Genomic DNA, 18601 nt, shown 5'->3' on the forward strand with positions numbered 1-18601 from the left:
GTTACCACCTTATATCAAGTCCAGAAATCCCCTATTAGTGAGGTGTAGTCAGTGTCTAGAAAGCCAGGGCTCTCTAGAGGTAGCTGTGGATGAGAAGCCAAGACTTATCCAGGAGGCATACCGAGCTTATGCAATACCACTGTAGTCACACAACACATACACACATGAAAGAACCACACAGTGTTACAAAAATAAAGGTACTTTATTATGATAACACAAATCATAAAACACTGTATAGGCAATACTCTACTAGCAGGTGAGTAAACACACTACACAATAGATGTCAGGAATTGGCATAGAAAGCAATAGAAAACAGTGAAATAACTGTGAATAAAAGAAACCCTGGGGGGAGACCAAACCATATACTAAGTAAGTGGAATGCAAAAGTCAGTTCCCCACCCAAGGAAGTGGAATCTGTAGAGGGGAGCTGGAAAACTAGGAACCCCAAAAGGTAAGTACCAGAGTGTCCCCCAGTAACCAGGAGAGAAGAGGTAAGTACCTGGTTTTTCCCCAAACCCACAGCTAAAACTTGTAACAGGACTGTGCAAGACCCAAGTAAGACTGAAAGAAACAGAAGATGGTTCCTGACAGAAGAAGGCCTGCAAATGAAGGGAACAAAGTCCAGTTCCAGTTGGAGTGTCTGGTTGGGGCAAGAGCCACTACCCACCCTTCTGGAGATGCAGGACCCGGTCAACTGTGAGGACCAGGAGTCAGCTATGAAGGACAGGAGAAGAGTTCCAGAAGTGATGCAGTCAATATCCCACGTCGTAAGAAGAATTTCAGTCTGTCAGTGTTATGAAAAAAACATCAACAAGCCTTGGCAAAGGCAAGAGTTGCAGAATAAGAGTTGCAGAGCTGCTGGGGACCAGGAAGGTCGGGGGGGGACTCATCACATGGAGGGGAGTCCCAGGCGACCCTCAGTAGTACGGAGAGTCAGAAGTTGAGGATGCAGCCCCACAGGGAGCAGGCACAGGAGTCGCTGTGAGGCCCACTCAGCACACCTGGAGAGAAGTCCCACGTCGCTGGAGCAGCAGGCAGGAGACTGTGCTTTGCAGGGAAGAGTGCTGGAGGCCCGTGCTACACGTAGCCTGAAGATCCCTTGGAAGAAGAGCCAACAAGCCTTGGTAGCTGCAAGAGTTGCAGTGCACAGGGGTACCATTCTGCGAAGAGAGGCAAAGACTCAACACTTCCCAAGCTGGATAGCTAGTAGGGGGCACCACTCCAGACCACCACCTGTGTTGCCGATCCACGCAGAGTTGCAGGGGAGAGGATCCATGTAGCTGGACATGGATGCAGTTGGTGCCTGCGGGTGCAAGGGAGTGACTCCTTCAGTCCAAGGGAGATTCCTTCTTGCTTCTAGTGCAGACTTGCCACCCTTAGAGGATACACAGCTGGGGAAATGTTGCAGTTGCTGAAAGGAATTGTAGAAACAATGTTGCTGAGTGAAGTCATCGCTAGAGCTGCAGATTGTGGGTCCCTGTGAAGTCCAGTAGCAGTTCTAGTGCACAGAAGACAAAGTAAACGATGCAGAGGAGTTCTACTGGAATCTTGCATGTTGAATCTGAGGACCCACCCAAGAGGGAGACCCTAAATAGTCCTGAAAGGGGAACTGGTCACCTAGCAGGATGACCACCTATCAAGAGGGGGCCTGTGATGTCACCTGCCTGACCTGGCCACTCAGATGCTCCCAGGGGCCTATGCCCACCTCGGACTCAAGATGGCAGATCAAGTGGCCACCTGGAGGAGCTATGAGCACCACCCCTGGGGTGGTGATGGACAAAGGAGTGGTAACTCCCCTTTCTATTGTTCAGTGTTGCGCCAGAGCAGGTACTGGGGGTCCCAGGACTGGTGGAAACCGGTTTATGCAAGGAGGGCACCAAATGTGCCCTTCAAAGCATACCATTGGCTTGGGGAGGCTACCCCTCCCAAGCCATGTAACACCTATTTCCAAAGGGAGAGGGTGTTGCCTCCCACTCCCAAAGGAAATCCTTTGTTTTGCCTTCCTGGGCTTGAGCTGGTCAGAAACCTATCTGTAGGATGGCAGCAGCATGGGCTGCCTGGAAAACCCTACAAAGGAGCAAAGTTGGGGGATTTTCTAAGGAGCCCCCAGAGTGCATGGAATCATACAACCTATACTGGCAGCAGTGTTGGGGTATGATTCCGACATGCTTGATACCAAACTTGTCCAGGTTCAGAATTAGCATTATGTAGCTGGACACAGCTAGTAAAAAGGCTTCCCCGCACTTTCAAAATCCAGAAAAATGAAGCTGGAGTTGGTAGGGGCACCTTTGCTCATGCAGGAGTGCCCTCACATGCAGGTACTTGCACAGTGCCCTCTGGGCTAGGAAGCCCTGCCATAGGGGTGAATTACAGTGACCTGGTGCAATGACCTGTAGTGAAAGGGTGCATGCACCTTTTCACGCAGGCTGCAAAGGAAGGCCTGCAGACATATTTTACCTGGGGCCCCATGGGTGGCAAAATACATGCTGCAGCCCATGGGGATCCCCTGGTGCCCCAATGCCCTGGATACTTAGGTACCATATACTAGGGACTCACATGGGGGCACCAGTATGCCAATTGTGGGGTGTACAAAGTCAGGAACAACTAGAGGGAGAGAACACAGTCACTGGGGTCCTGGGTAGCAGGATCCCAGTAAACATAGTCAAAACACACTCACAGCAGGCAAGAAGTGGGGGTAACAATGCCAAAAAGAGGGTACTTTCATACAGAATTTGTACCATACCACCGTTTGCAGTGACAGAAACCGATAGAAACATTAAAATGATGTGGAGCTGATCAAGTGTTCCCTTGTGCCTGTTGATTAACTATCCAATATTATGGTGGTGGTAAAGCTGTCATTTACATACTAGCGAGCGTTAGTAAGTGATTGGCTAAACCTAAAGGGTCACAAAAAAGGGTTGTAACACAGGCACCTGCAGCCTCAGTGGAGCAGCACCCCCAACCCAAAGACTTCAGGCCCGCCAACCCTTCAAGAAGGGCCCCATCCAGTCCATGGCAATGAATATATGTGAGACAATCAATCAATCAATCGATCAATCAATCATTTGTTAAGCGCGCTACTCACCCGATAGGGTCTCAAGGCACTGGGGGAGGGTGGGGTGCTACTGCTCGAATAGCCAGGTCTTGAGATGCTTCCTGAAGGTTAGGAGGTCCTGGGTCAGACGTAGGTTGACGGGGAGGGAGTTCCAGGTCTTGGTGGCGAGGTGGGAGAAGGATCTGCTGCTGGTTGTGGTAAGGTGGATGCGGGGCACGGTGGCAAGGGCAAGGTTGGCGGAGCAGAGCTGGAGTATCGGGACATGAAAGTTGAGACGCTCGTTGAAGTAGGCAGGTCCGGCGTCTTGGAGAGCCTTGTGAGCGTGGATCAAGAGTTTGAAGATGATCCTTTTGTTGACCGGGAGCCAGTGGAGGTCTCTGAGGTGGGCTGAGATGTGTTTGTGGCGAGGGAGGTTAAGGATGAGTTGTGCTGAGGCATTCTGAATGCCCTGAAGTTTTCTCTGGAGGTTGGCCGTTGTTCCCGCGTAGAGTGCGTTGCCGTAGTCCAGTCTGCTGCTAACAAGGGCGTGGGTGACCGTCCTTCTGGTTTCAATAGGGATCCATCTGAAGTTCTTGCAAAGCATGCGGAGGGTGTTGAAACATGAGGATGGTATGGTGTTGACTTGCTGGGTCATAGTGACTATGAGTCCAGTATGAAGCCGAGGTTGCGTGCTTGGGTGGTGGGAGTTGGAGCGGCTCCTAGAGTGGCAGGCCACCAGGAATCGTCCCATGCTGATTTGTTGGAGCCGAGGATGACGATCTTGGTCTTATCCGAGTTCAGTTTGAGGCGGCTTACCTCCATCCAGTTGGCGATGGCGTGAAGTCCGTTGTGGAGGTTGGTCTTGGCGGTGGCAGAGTCCTTCGTGAGTGAGAGGATCAATTGTGTGTCATCCGTGTAGGAGACAATGTTAATGCCGTGGGATTGGACGATGATGGCGAGCGGCGCCATGTAGACATTGAGACATGGTAGAGTCAGGGCCTCACATCACAATATGTAGGGGCCCACATAGCTTTGTATTATGCATTTGTTCACATGCATAAGAAAATCACATTACTGCATATGTAGTAGGTCACCTCTTTTGCCTGAGGAAGATATGCATTCAGTCCCACTGACCCAAAATAGAAAGCTTTCCTAGAAGAAGCCTCAAGGTGAAGCATGATCATTATATTAGCATCAAACACTCAGTGCATTGATGACAAACATGGGAAACAATCTGAGCAAACACTTTTGCAACACACAGCCAAATAGCAAATGTACAGACAATGAACATTAAAACAACAATGTTTTTGGATCCATGCATTCAAAAGACAGTTTGTACCTCCCCTTCCCCCAAAGCCATCTTATCATACCCAGTGTTGACTTTGGGCATACAACTGGGCCCCTATGATAAGTGGAAACCTAGAGAGTGTCTGACCATGTCAGATGTGTTCTGTGACCAAACAATATTATCTTTCAAATCATGAAAAACAAAAATGTCACCTTGATGAGAATGAGCATTTTCGTTGTGTTCAAGTTATATATTGGGTAATGCACCCAAATATCGAAAAAGCTGCCAACCGACTTAAACAATCTAGAGAAATTCATGAGAAGTGAGAGGGCTAAATACCATGCTTTACAATATTCTTTTACAGGCCACTTTTTCAATATCCCACACATATAAACTGCACTGGTTCAAAGTCTTAAGGAAGGAAAGAGAAGATGACCAGTGGGCTACATTATGGCACGGCGTTTCTAAAAGTGTCTACCAGCATAGCAGGTAGAGAAGCACATTGTAAATGAATTTATGACTGCCATTTGTACCCCACCAAATGTTACACATACTATTCCCACACGAGTGCATTATGCTGAAGGTGATGTGTTTTGTTGGGAGATTTTAGACCAGATTTTATCTGGTGGAACTGCCTACAGATTCAATCCTAGTAGGCTGAGAGTTTAACCACCAGGAAAGCAATACTGTGATACCCTGCCCGATGGACATTTCTTCTGTACTAATAGATTCAAGATCTCCAGCACTGCAGCATCGAACCAAAGCAGACCGAATAGTGAGGGGAACTGCCCAGGCACTGCTAAAAACAGCAGCGTACTGGAAACATACTACATCAAGAGGCATAGCTTAGTCAGTGAGATTTGGAGAGTAAGAATCTCATATTTCCCAACTAAAAAAGCAGTGAGCTGCAAGGTGAATGGATGAGATAACCGAGGTTCGGGATAGACTGTTCCCATGAAGAGCAGTCATTCCTGATCTGCACTAGCTGGGCCTCTAGGGCTGAATTAGAGTCTGGTGAACAGGGTACTCTGTAGCGATGGGGAACCTGTCCACCAAACTCAAGGTCCACCTACCCGGTTTTGAGTTGGGCTGACCACACGTTTCACACCGACAGAGTGAGGGACAGTTAAAAACAAAAAGAAAGTAAAAAAAGAACCGAAAAATCATGCCAACTCAATGGGAGATAACTCCCATGGTTTGATGGGGTCATTCTTTTTTAAATTTTCTAAAACAAACTCCCAGTTTAGGAGTTTGTTTTTGAAAAATAGAAATAAAACTTTGAAAAAGTTTGACAGGCAGCCATCGTGTTTGACTGAGCCATCCATCAAATGTTTCCTACATTGACAGGAACAGCCAAGATGGTGGTTCCTGCCAATGTACAGACCTCTAAATTTGGGAGATGGAGTAAGGGCATGGTGGCTGACTTAAAGTCCTCCACTGTCATGTCTGTCTTTACTCTGTCTGCCAAACCCTAACTCAGGTCCTCGGTCTAGAGTGGCACAGTGGGCAAAAAACAATGGGGTGGAATGCTACCCCACGAGATTGTTAGACTATTTGCAAGCATCTGTCCCATCACCTTTTGGTTGTTTGATTGCCAGTAGTATGCCTGGAAACCTGACTCTGGGGCAGCTTTCTAAGCCTACTACTGCCAACGTTTGTGCATTCCAAAAAGTAGTACATTTGCACCCCTTCGAAATGTCTGTGGTTGCAGATTTGCTACTTTTTTGGTAAACCGGTCACTCTATATATTTAAGTACCTCTTCCAAAATTTAGTTAAAACCTCTTAGGGAAATGACGACGACAACAAAAACCAACACAGACATAACAGACCCTAGTCAGGGTCCCCTGACCAAACTACCAAGCCAAGCATACACTTATTTGAGGGGTGTTGCACCCCAAACACCTCCCTTGAATCTATACACCTGACTCCACCTATGGCCTGGTGACACCTGCAACTGTTACATATACTACCCATGGAAGGAATATCAAATGTAGTAATTGAAAATCTTACAGCCTTCAAAACTGATTTGGCTCCCACTGCTGTAATCTGTGTGATAATATGTCCAGTACACCTTAAAGGTCTGAGCCTATTCTAATACCAAGAGACACAAGTGGCAGGAAGAGCTGTCTGTATATTTAGTCTTCTAAGGCAGTGGTTCCCAACCTTTTGACTTCTGCAGACCCCCACTTTATCATTACTGGAACCCGGCGACTCCCACTGAATCATTACTGGAACCCGGCGACTCCCACTGAATCATTACTGGAACCCGGCGACTCCCACTGAATCATTACTGGAATCCGGGGACCCCGGAATGAGTCATTACTAAAAGCTGGGGACCTAATCTGTTAATATTATTCAAATTTCTAAGCAGTCGTGGACCCCCTGAGGAGGCTTCGCGGACCCCCAGAGGTTGGGAACCAGTGTTCTAAGGTTCATATACAAGTACAATGTACAGGGCCTATAGTATATCTTTCCAATATCAAAATGGTAACCGTCTACTTTTAGTCAGAAAACATTGTGATTCTTTGTAGTTTATGGTGGGGGAAAATCAGTGGGGAAGCTGAAGAAATGTAAAAATGTTTGAAACTGTGGCTTACATTTATCGAGTTCAACAATGTTTATAGAAGTAAAAGTATGGATCGATGACATATGTACTACATGAAAGTCAATAACAACAATACAGTTACTGAGAAAAACATTGATCATAAGAACAAAAAACACCTGGCTGCCTGCGGGAATACACAAGTATTACTGCTAATCATGAAATTTACACTCAACAAATGAGGTATTGCAATTTAAATGTTAGACAACATATGCTGAGACAAATATATTTTATCAAATGAAAGAGTGTCCATCTGATCTAACGAAGCATCACTAGCACATGCATATCAATGGTGTTTGTCAATGTCTGTGAGTCAGAGGGGTCTATTCATGAACACATCTGGGGGTAAGTAATGTAGTACTCCTGTAATACTCGTTTACAAAGTCTTACATGCCTTTATGAATGATCCCAACACATCTAAAATGGGAGGAATATTGAGTGAATAATCACGTACAAGTAGTACAAACAAATAGGACTGTGCTCTCTTTGCACATTGACTAATAGGTATTTGGAGGTTTTGAGGCTGATCCACAAAGGCATGTAAGAGTATGTAAATGAGTATTGCTGTAGTAACACTGTCCATAATCATAAATGCTTTTGTGCATCAGCCCCCAGCAGTGTAAATATCAGTGCCTGCTGACTTGTATTCATATAGTGGCTGTTACCAGGTACTCACACATACTTATATTATCATTAACAGGCTGAGTCAGCTCTCCTTGGATATAAATAGGTTTACTCACTCACTGGATGAGACGTGGCACAAGTTTATCTTCTGACTCTTGGTCAGGGACAATGACACAGGAAGCTAAATATACCGTAATGTCACTGGGAAACATGCTCAGGCTGGACGGGATGCATTATGCCATCACTCTAAACCGTCCCTAGGATGTGCTTTACATGGCCTCTCCCTACACAGTCAAACACTTTCCATCCGTTTCAATCCATTCCTCTTAAAAAGACCTATCTATGCAAGAATATGGTTATGCGGAACACTGCTGGAGGCATTTGTCACTCTATCTGAACGCAAGCCCTTTGGAAACGTGTTGGTCACTCACTGTCACCAGTAAATACATGTTTTTAATCAAAATGAGTATTCTTTGGCAGCAGCATGTATAATATTTGCACTTCTGCCTATCAATTCCATTTGTTTGCTGAAAGTGTGGGAGTTTGAATTTTAATGTAGCACTTTTCTGTGTCAGCTTTCTTGAGCACCAGAAAAAATAATGTAAAAGAAAAAAGGAGGGTGCTTAAACAGTCTTGTATTTCCTGGACAAACACTTATCAATATTCGGCCATCACAGCAGACTATGGCACCAGAAAGTCAGCTCCTACGGCCTTCATGCCCTTTCTGCAGTGCTTAATTTGTGCTTTTTTTTCCGGTGCTGAGAACCGGCACTTATTTTTGAGGGCCGGGGCTTATTCTTCTGCCTCAAGTATTTCCTGGGAGCAAAAGACAATCTGGGAAAGACAGAGGAAGAGAAAAAACGAAAAAACGTCACAATGGGAGAAAGTTGAAAGCTGCAAGGGTGAGCTGAAGGGACAGGGAGTGGCTTTAAGTGGATTGAAGAGGCCCGAGATGGCTTCCGGTGTACACTACCTCAGTATTCCGTGTTCCCACATTTAATTGCAGCAACCGTGTGTTTAAGAGGAGGACTTTGGGCACCGGCACCTTTTTATTTACAAATTAAGCACTGCCTTTCTGTATTGTAACAGAGATTTCACAGGCATTTTGGACATGGACCTTTATTTATCAACATGCCTGGGTAGCGGAAGTGACATGTGCCCTTTGACCCTAAATGGCATTAGAGGAAGTGACATTATATGACATTTAACTCGGTGACGTCGCAGTACGTGACATCCTTTGGACGTTTGCCATGATAAAATCACAGCAAATTACCTCTTGGAATTTGACGGATAACTATTAAAAGAACAAATTAGAAACACTAAATAGAGACAAAACATACCCACGTCTTGCTGAAAGTGCCCACTTATGTTGCCAGCGTTCAACAGTATTCTCTGATGTGGGGCTGCAGAGAAATGAAATGGTGTCACGCGATTGATCTAATATCTCACAATTAGGTTCACTGCCCTTCAATGAAATGTACAACCGTGTATTATATGAAATGACATATAGGGGGTGATTCGGGAACCACCAGAAGACTGTACCGCGGTCAAAAGACCGCGGCGGTCATTCTGGGTTTCCCGCTGGGCTGGCGGGCGACCGCCAAAAGGCCGCCCGCCAGCCCAGCGGGAAACACCCTTCCACGAGGAAGCCGGCTCCGGATGGAGCCGGCGGAGTGGAAGGGGTGCGACGGGTGCAGTTGCACCCGTCGCGAATTTCAGTGTCTGCTATGCAGACACTGAAATTCAAAGTGGGGCCCTCTTACGGGGGCCCCTGCAGTGCCCATGCCATTGGCATGGGCACTGCAGGGGCCCCCAGGGGCCCCACGACACCCCTCACCGCCATCCTGTTCCTGGCGGTCGAAACCGCCAGGAACAGGATGGCGGTGAGGGGGTCGGAATCCCCCATGGCGGCGCAGCTTGCTGCGCCGCCATGGGGGATTCCTCAGGGCAGCGGAAAACCGGCGGGACACCGCCGGTTTTCCGTTTCTGACCGCGGCCATACCACCGCGATCAGAATGCCCTTAGGAGCACCGCCAGCCTGTTGGCGGTGCTCCCGCGGTCCCCTACCCTGGCGGTCTCGGACCGCCAGGGTAGGAATGACCCCCATAATTTTGACAGCACATTACACGAGACAAGAGGGCATAATTTAGATTTATGGACCCTGAGATCACCTCTAGAAACCCCTGGCAGTTACAGTACCTCATTTTATACAGTGCTTCATACAGCAATTCTGCCGTCTCTAAGTACTGTAAATAATACCTGTTGTTATTATTAAATTTTGTGGTACTCAATCGACTGACTTCGAGTAAGAATAAGAAAGATAAATGTCTCACTGCTGGGATTCAAACTTTTCAAAATTGTATCCTGAACATTAATCGTGGCTCCCTGTTAAACATTCAACTCAATGAGCTATATTGCCAGCTAATTATTATGAACATGAATCAGAAAAATAATAATACGCCTTGTTCTAACTTTGACAAGAGAGCTAAAATTCAGACAGATGCGTTTGTGACTGACTCTGAGAACCAGTATCAGTCCCGTCACAGCGTCTAAAGCTACTTACATGATAACAGAGCGATGAATATTCAAACCGCTGCCAACTTCTAAAATGAGTGCCATACTTCTTTTCCCGTGTATACCTCAGTGCTTAATTTGTGCTTGTTGTTTCCGGTGCTGAGCACCGGGACTTATTTTTCAGGGCCGGGGCTCATTCTTCTGCCTCAAGCATTCGCTGCAACCAAAAGACACACATGGGAAAGACGGAGGAAGAGAAAAACGAAAAAGCGTCACATACCGAGAAAGTAGAAAGCTGGAAGAGTGAGCTGAAGGGACAGGGAGTGGCTTTTATAAGGATTGAAGAGGCCAGAGATGGCTTTAGGATTACGCTACCTCAGTATTCCGTGTTCGCATATTTAATTGCAGCAGCCGCGTGTTTAAGATGCGGGCTTTGGGCACCGGCACCTTTTATTTACAAATTAAGCACTGGTATACCTCTTTCTTCTTGTACATAGCTACAGACATTTAAAGGATTTTAAGGATTTCAGACGAGTCACAACATATAAACTGACTAGATTATTGTATCGTTTTACAGCCCTGAAGAAGAGGTGAACCTGTGAAACAAATTTTGGCTGTGTTTTGTGGTTACTAAGGTTCAATAAAGAGATTAATTCTAAAATAACTTAGTTTAATTATATAACTGAAAAGTTTATCCGCGGTGTACTGGTCTATGAGAGGCTCTGATGTGCGGAAGTGGGACTTTGTTAACCCAAAGCATTTAAAAGATATTCTAGGCACAGAGAAGCATGTCTGCCTGTTTGGGAGTAATCTGACAAGGAAAGGAGGAACGGCTGATTAAATGAGGAAACAATGGCAAAAGACTTGAAAGTAACTAGCGAATGATTTCTTCCAGAACAAATAACGTGCATTCGATGGAAAAGCCAAGTCGTTCAAGGGGCCTAGAAGAACTTTTTACTAAACCTGAAACAGGACACATACGTGAATCCTCAAAATGGTGAGACTGACACTAAATAAATACTTGGAGGTCAGTTGAATACCTCGTAGCTTGAAGATCATTGTCCTTCCTGGTGTTGAAGACACAGGTGAGACCAAACGAGAGAAATGGGAAAAAGTTGAATGATACATAAAAATACCTAATGGGAATACTCATTGATTTACTGAAGCTCACAGAGATAAGAATAATAAAGAAATACAATATGTCAGAAAATGAATTGAACCTTTGAATGCACCTCAAAGTATGAAAAACCTGTGATATCTAGGAGGATGTACTGCTGAAATATAAGGACGAATTTTGTAATCAGAAGAAATCTAAATTCATAAAAATGAAAAAGATTATGCTACGGGCCGTGAATACACATATGCTAAGAAATTTGACTTTACTATGCAGTGCAAGTTACAGACAGCTCATTTAACTATAACTGCCAAATTTCAGTGTTATATTTTTTCGGGGGATTTTAAGAGAATAAAAAGAAGGGGCCAAGCAAGAGGGCTTCATTTCCCATCACCCATCTGCACAGAACGTCACATCACTGGATTTCCCATCAACCATCTACACCAGATGTGCCATCATTGGATTTCCCATTATTCATTTGTACAGAGAGTACAGCAAGAGGACTTAATTTCCTATCACCCACTTGCACAAGAAGTGACATCACTGGATTTCCATCATCCATCTGCACAAGAAGTGACATGACCCACCGGCACAGGAAATTACATATCTGGTTTCCAGTCAAAACTGAATTTAAAAGAAAAAGCCAAGCAAGAGGACTTTATTTCCTGTCACCAATCTGCACAGGTAGCGACAGCACTGGATTTCCCTTCATCCATCTGCACAGGAAGAGACATCACTCCCCTCCCAGGACCTACTTAATGGTGGCTGTAGCGCAGATGTGTAGCGGATATGTGCAGCAGGGCACCGCTGGTGTAAAGGCAAGCCTGTCTGCTTCTGCCTGCACCTGGACTGCACCCAGCACCACCTACCGAAGGCTCTCCACCTTCTGAAGCCTACCATGCCATTCTCTAGTGTGCTTTCAATCCCAGGCGCGGCTCTCTGCACTGCTGCCACACCCCACCACACAACACGGAAAGAGCATTCACGTGTGCCTCCTGCAAGTTCTCATTTACTCTTCCACACCCACCACTCACGCACAAGCACCCCACTCACCTACACTCACACAAATCAGCCACCTGCTCACACAGACCAGAAGCCACACTCACATGCATGCTCTTCAACACCCACTTGCTCACCAAACACACCACTGAGATATCGAACCTCCTTCAGGACCACACTCCGGACCTGCTCTTCCTCATGGAAACATGGCTAAACCCAACCACTGACATTGCTACAGCCACCTCTGCAGTCTAGAAGATCATCAGGGAAGACCATCAACATAAGCCTGGAGGTGGATTCACGATCATATTCAAGGATTCCATCAGCGGGACACCCCCACATGGAACACCTCACATTCTTGATACGCATTAAGGCAGGCGGAAACCACATATACAGGCCATCATGATCCCACACCAATTTTGCCAATGACATCACAAAATTTGTTGCACCCCTCATCCTCAACGACAGCACCTTCATCCTCCTCGAAAGCCTTAACTGTCAACAAGATGGCTGCACTGACCTAAACTCTAAGCCCTTCTAGAAAACCTTGGAAACCTTGGCCTGATACCAAACCCACCTACACCGCCAGACGCCTATTGGACCTCATTTTCTCTTCAATGAGAAACATCACAGTCAACAAGCCATCAACTATGACCTTGACAGAACACATCCTCGTCAATTTCAGCATACCTGTCCAACACCACCAGAGACCTACTTTTCCACTGGAACCACCCACTGCAGCTGGAAAAGCATCACAGAAGAGGAGTGGGCTTCCGCCCTCTCTGGGCACCAGCATGAACACACCAAAAACTTGCTGAAAGCCATTAAGAACCTCCACAGCTGGATCACCACAGGTGCCAACACCCTGGCTACCTTCAAGCACAACCGAACGGCAAGGCTCCAACAATCAACTACACAGGGGAAGTTAAGCTGACAAAATGCCACTGCAAACAGCTGAAGCGCAAATGTAGAACAAGTCAAGACACCAGAGATAAAGGCATCGTCAAATCAGCCCTAAGATGCTACCACCACTAAATACAGAACACTAAGAGCACAGCTCTTGCAAATCAAGTCAAGTCAAGTTTATTTATTTATGGTAGGGAACTCTTATGAGGTCCACATAAAAGACAAGAGAATAAAGATTAAATACATACACAAACAAGAGGATTAATCACCCAGCAAACATTACACTCAACAAATAAGGTACATCATATTTAAAATTCATATGCTTAATATAGATTTAAAAAACACTTTAAAAAGATTAGTAATTCGAAATCAGAGCAATTCATTAAAAACGTCATATAAGAATTGGGAGAACTCCGAAACAAATGACATATCCCTGACACTACAAAATCCAGTCACCCATCACCCCACAAACATTACACTCAGCATATGAGATACAGCAACTTTAAATTCAATATACTTAATATAAATGTAAAAAAACACTTTGAAAAGTTAAACATTCTAAAATAAAACAGTTCATTATGAGGATAATACAAGGAATGAAGAAACTCCGGTACAGACAGAATAGAGAGCTGGAGACAAATGGGTCTTAGCCACTTACGACTGAAAGGAATTAGAACAGGGCCGGCAAATAGCGCATGATTTAAATCTTGGACTTCAGCTCAACAGAAGTTACACTCCATTGCAGAGCCATACCATTCCACCACAATAAATTCAATGGAAGTAATCCCTGAAGGAACAAAATCCAGAATTGCCTAACCCTATGTGGTAGATTCCATGTAATATAAGGTTGCACTTTTTTTACTAAAATGGAATCCACTAAGTTCAGAAAGCTGCTCTTTTCTGCACTTCTTTTTTATGTGTTTAAAAACTTAAAGACCACGTGGCCTGTTTCAAGCCGATTTTCAGTTGTGAAGAGGTGATAGCCAAGACCTGATTACAGTCTAATTCCAGCATTTCTAAAGCACAGGAAAAATTCCTACAAATAGTGGACCTACAATTATTATTCACCAGAATTTCTTTCCTCAGCAAGGACCTTAATGTATTTTCTTCACTCCGTGCGAGGCAGGCAACCCAACGCATGAGCCCTCCTAAACCCTGACCAAACACACTTCTTAACCCCCATCTCCAACCTTAAGGCTGCCACAGAGGTAGCCGACTTAATGGAAGTGAGTTTTCTAAGAATTTTTCCTTCCATCAAATTCAAAACTCCCCATTTTCAAATATCAGTCAATTCCGAACCATAAAGGAGGGACACAGGAATTTTTGCACGATAGACCGCTAAAAGATGTACAGAATGCCTCCTCCCAGTAGCCCTATAAAAGGCCCCTAAACCTCTTGCTTGGCAGCCAGCTTTACATTTATTGCTTTCTATGTGAGCCTTATCACTGAGATTCCCACACATTATCTTCCCCAAGAAAGAATATGAGTTCACAATTTCAAGCTTTTGAGCCCATAGGGACCAGTGAAAATTAGGGAACTTCATTTTTTTTTCATGAAAGCACATAGTTTTACTTTTAGAAGCATTAACCTTTAAACCGTGGGCATCCGTGTACTGTGACATAAACTGGAGACGATTATTCAAGCCTTTTAGGGGTTAAATCTAAACTTATAAAATCATCAGCGTATAATAAGCAGACTACATAGTTACCACCGATTCGCAGGGCAAAGCCCTCACTCTGAGAGAGGTAGGAAGGAAGATCTGAAATATATAAAGAGAAGAGCAGAGGTGCCAAGAGACACCCTTGTTTTAATCCATTCAAGGTGGGTATCTCTTGGGACAGACCTTTATCCCCCCTAATAATATTCTACACCAAGTAGAGGAGTGAAGCGCAATCACTAGTTCAAGTAAGATGTTTGGCATACAAATTAGCAAGCTTTCCCCACAGCAAGTCTCTATCCACTTTGTCAAAAGCTGTAGAAAAATCAATAAAAGCTAAATAAACCGTTCCACCTCTTACTTTCACTACTTTTCACTGATTACTTGATGCGCTGCAATATTGTCCATAGTGCTATGTTTACGCCTGACCTCCGTTTGCTACAGAGGAATAATATTGTTTTCATCAGCCCATATAGTTAGTCTGGAGAGCAGACATTTAGCAAACAATTTTCCCACCGCTTCCAGAACAGCGACCTGCTGATAGTTGGCAGGACAGTTTTGATCGCCCTTCTTAAAAAAAGGCACAATGATACTTCCGGTCCAAGAAGGGGGAAAACCTCTGTTTAAGAAGCAACTTCTATAAACAACAAATAGAATCTTACCCCACGAGCGAATATCCTGCTTTATTACAGAGATGGGAAATTCATCTGGACCCATTGCCATAGAGCTTGAATGCCCAGCTTTATCTCCTTTTCTGAGGGGAAATCATAAGAGTGAGAAATCTCACTTATGGGGGGGCCAGTTCGACTCTACCCCATTGCAGATCGCACCAACACTGCCACTAAAAGCAGCAACAAAATCTTCAGTATCATCAAAGATTTCACAGCATCTCCTACTGCCTCTAGCAAAAATATCTCCTCACATGACCTTTGCAACAAGCTCTCGGAATCTCTCTGTAACAAAATCACCTTCATAGACAGCAACTTTGACCTTCAACTGGACCCCATACCATTGCAATGAATGAACCATCACCTTGTGGCCCACCATCACTATCATCTAAATCACTGCAACCTTGAAGACCATCTACTTGGGGCACAATCTGATCCTTGCCCCCACCACAAAATCACCAAAGGACTCCTAGCGATCAGCAGAGCACTAACACCCATCCTCTATGCTTCCATTGACTCAGCAAATTCCCGGACACCTGGAAACATGCCACTGTCATGCCACTTCTCAAGATACCATCCATTGAGTCAGAAACACTTTCCAACTACCATCTCCTTCCTAATCTACCTGGCAAAAGTCTTAGATATAAAAATCAACCAACACCTCACAAACCACCTCAGCAACCACCAGATCCTCGGAGCCACACAGTCTGTATTCAGGCCCAACTACAGTACAGAAATAGAAGTCATCGCCACCACAGATGACACTCACATGATCCTTGACAGAGGAGCACACCAGCATTCTCCAGGACCTCTCTTCAGTATTTGACATGGTCTTACACCCCATCCTCATCAGACATCTGCATGAGCTTGGCATCCAAGCACATGCTCTCTGCTTGATCTGCTCAGTGCTTAATTTGTAAAAAAAGTAAGTGCCAGGACACTCGTCAGGAGGCCAATGGAGCTTGCTCCACCCATTGCCCCTGCCAGGACTGCTTATGACCGTACCAACACAACTTCTAATCATTACACTCTTATAAGTGTGATGATTCACACTATTCGAGCGCCCAACACTATAACAATGGATTGGGCAGCAGGTATTTGTCCTTTTTAATGTAAATTGAATGAATAAATGAGTGTTGCATTGTTGATTTCTAAATTAGACAGACAGTTCACCATGTGGCAGACTGTCATAAGTGTGGTGCCAAGCACCGGAAACCACTGGATCAAATTAAACACTGGATCTGCTCCTTTTTGGCGGATAGAAGACAAGCTGTAGCCTGGCAACTTACTCCTCAGAAGCTTGCAAACTCATTTACAGACTGCCTCAAGTTTGATTGCTCAGCCTCATCCTCTTCAGTGTATACATGATACCTTTGGCCAACGTCATCCGCGCTCAGAACATCAACATCCTCTCCTATGTCAATGACATGCAACTCATACTCTCCATCTTAGACAAGACTCCCAACACAAAAACAAGTTCACTGCCTGCATGTCCGAAGTTGGTAACTGGATGAAAGCCAACTGTCTAAGCTCAAGACCACTAAGACAGAAATAGTGATCTTCGACAAGAACACCTCACCATGGGACTCCAACAGGTGTCTGGCCGAACTCAGACCCACAACCACACCTTGCGCCCACGCCAGGAACCTTGGTATAATCATCAACAGCAAACTGGAAATGACCGCACAAGTCAATGTTGTCATTAAATCCTGCTTCAACACTGGGAAGATGCTGAAGATCTACAACTGACCCTCAAGCAACACTAGAAAAACTGTCCCTCATGCCCTAGTCACCAGCAAGTTGGACTACGGGAACACCCTTTATGCCACGATCACTCGCTAGGAGACTACAAACTATCCAGAACTCACAGCCAGACTCACCCTCAACCTCCCACACAGAACTCAAATCACACCACACCACACCTCAGGGAGCTCCACTGGCTCCCAATACACATACTAATTTTCAACTCACAAACTTTCAGGGGAACTTAGGCCCCAGCTACCTGAACAGTCGCATGTCCTTCCACAACCACCCAGATACCTCTGCTACGCTTGAACTCCTACCTGCACTCATCCCTCACATACACAGGATCAGATCAGGAGGATGGGCGTTCTCTTACACTGCTCCTAAAGCGTGGAACGGCCTCCCACTCCACATCAGAGCACCCTTCTCCTCCTCTCTTCTTGAATTCCGCAAGAAGACCTTGCTTTTCAGTTAACCAACCTACCTTAGGCAGGGATAGGCACACACACCTGCTCAGCGCTTTACAAATACACATAGCATAACGTAACACTTCATACCATAACATAACATAATATAACATAAAATTACAGAAAGAAACAAAGACAGGTAATACTGACAATAGAAATGAAAGTCAATCTCAAGAGACCTACCAAACAAACCAGTTGGTACACCACATCACGAAACGCAACTGCAATGGGCTAGAAAGAAAATGGTGCAACAGGAAGGCGCCCACAGACAGAGCCATCTTCAAGCAGTCCCGCAAACAAGTCCACAAACTACTGAAAAAGAACATCCACGCCGACCACATCAAAAACAGCTCCAACCAGAACAAGGAACTCTTTAACATCGTCAGAGAGTTCTCCAACCCCTCAGCCACTGCAAACACTATCACCCTGTAGGAGGATGGCCTGGCTTGTAGTGGGTACTAAGGGATACTTACACTCTGTACCAGGTCCAGTTATCCCTTATTAGTATAGAAGAGGTGTTTCTAGCAGCTTAGGCTGATAGAAGGTAGCTATAGCAGAGCAGCTTAGGCTGAACTAGGAGACATGCAAAGCTCCTACTATAGCACTGGTGTCATATGCACAATATCATAAGAAAACACAATACACAGATATACTAAAAATAAAGGTACTTTATTTTTATGACAATATGCCAAAAGTATCTCAGTGAGTACCCTCAGTATGAGGATACCAAATATACACAAGATATATGTACACAATACCAAAAATATGCAGTAATAGCAAAAGGATGCAGTGTAAAGTTACAATAGATTGCAACAGGAGCACATAGGTATAGGGGCAACACAAACCATATACTCCAAAAGTGAAATGCGAACCACGAATGGACCCCAAACCTATGTGAGCTTGTAGAGGGTCGCTGGGACTGTAAGAAAACAGTGAGGGTTAGAAAAATATCCCCCCCAAGACCCTGTAAGGTAGGTGTAAAGT

Source organism: Pleurodeles waltl, chromosome 5 (genome assembly GCF_031143425.1).
Source record: "Pleurodeles waltl isolate 20211129_DDA chromosome 5, aPleWal1.hap1.20221129, whole genome shotgun sequence".
NCBI classification, from domain to species: domain Eukaryota; kingdom Metazoa; phylum Chordata; class Amphibia; order Caudata; family Salamandridae; genus Pleurodeles; species Pleurodeles waltl.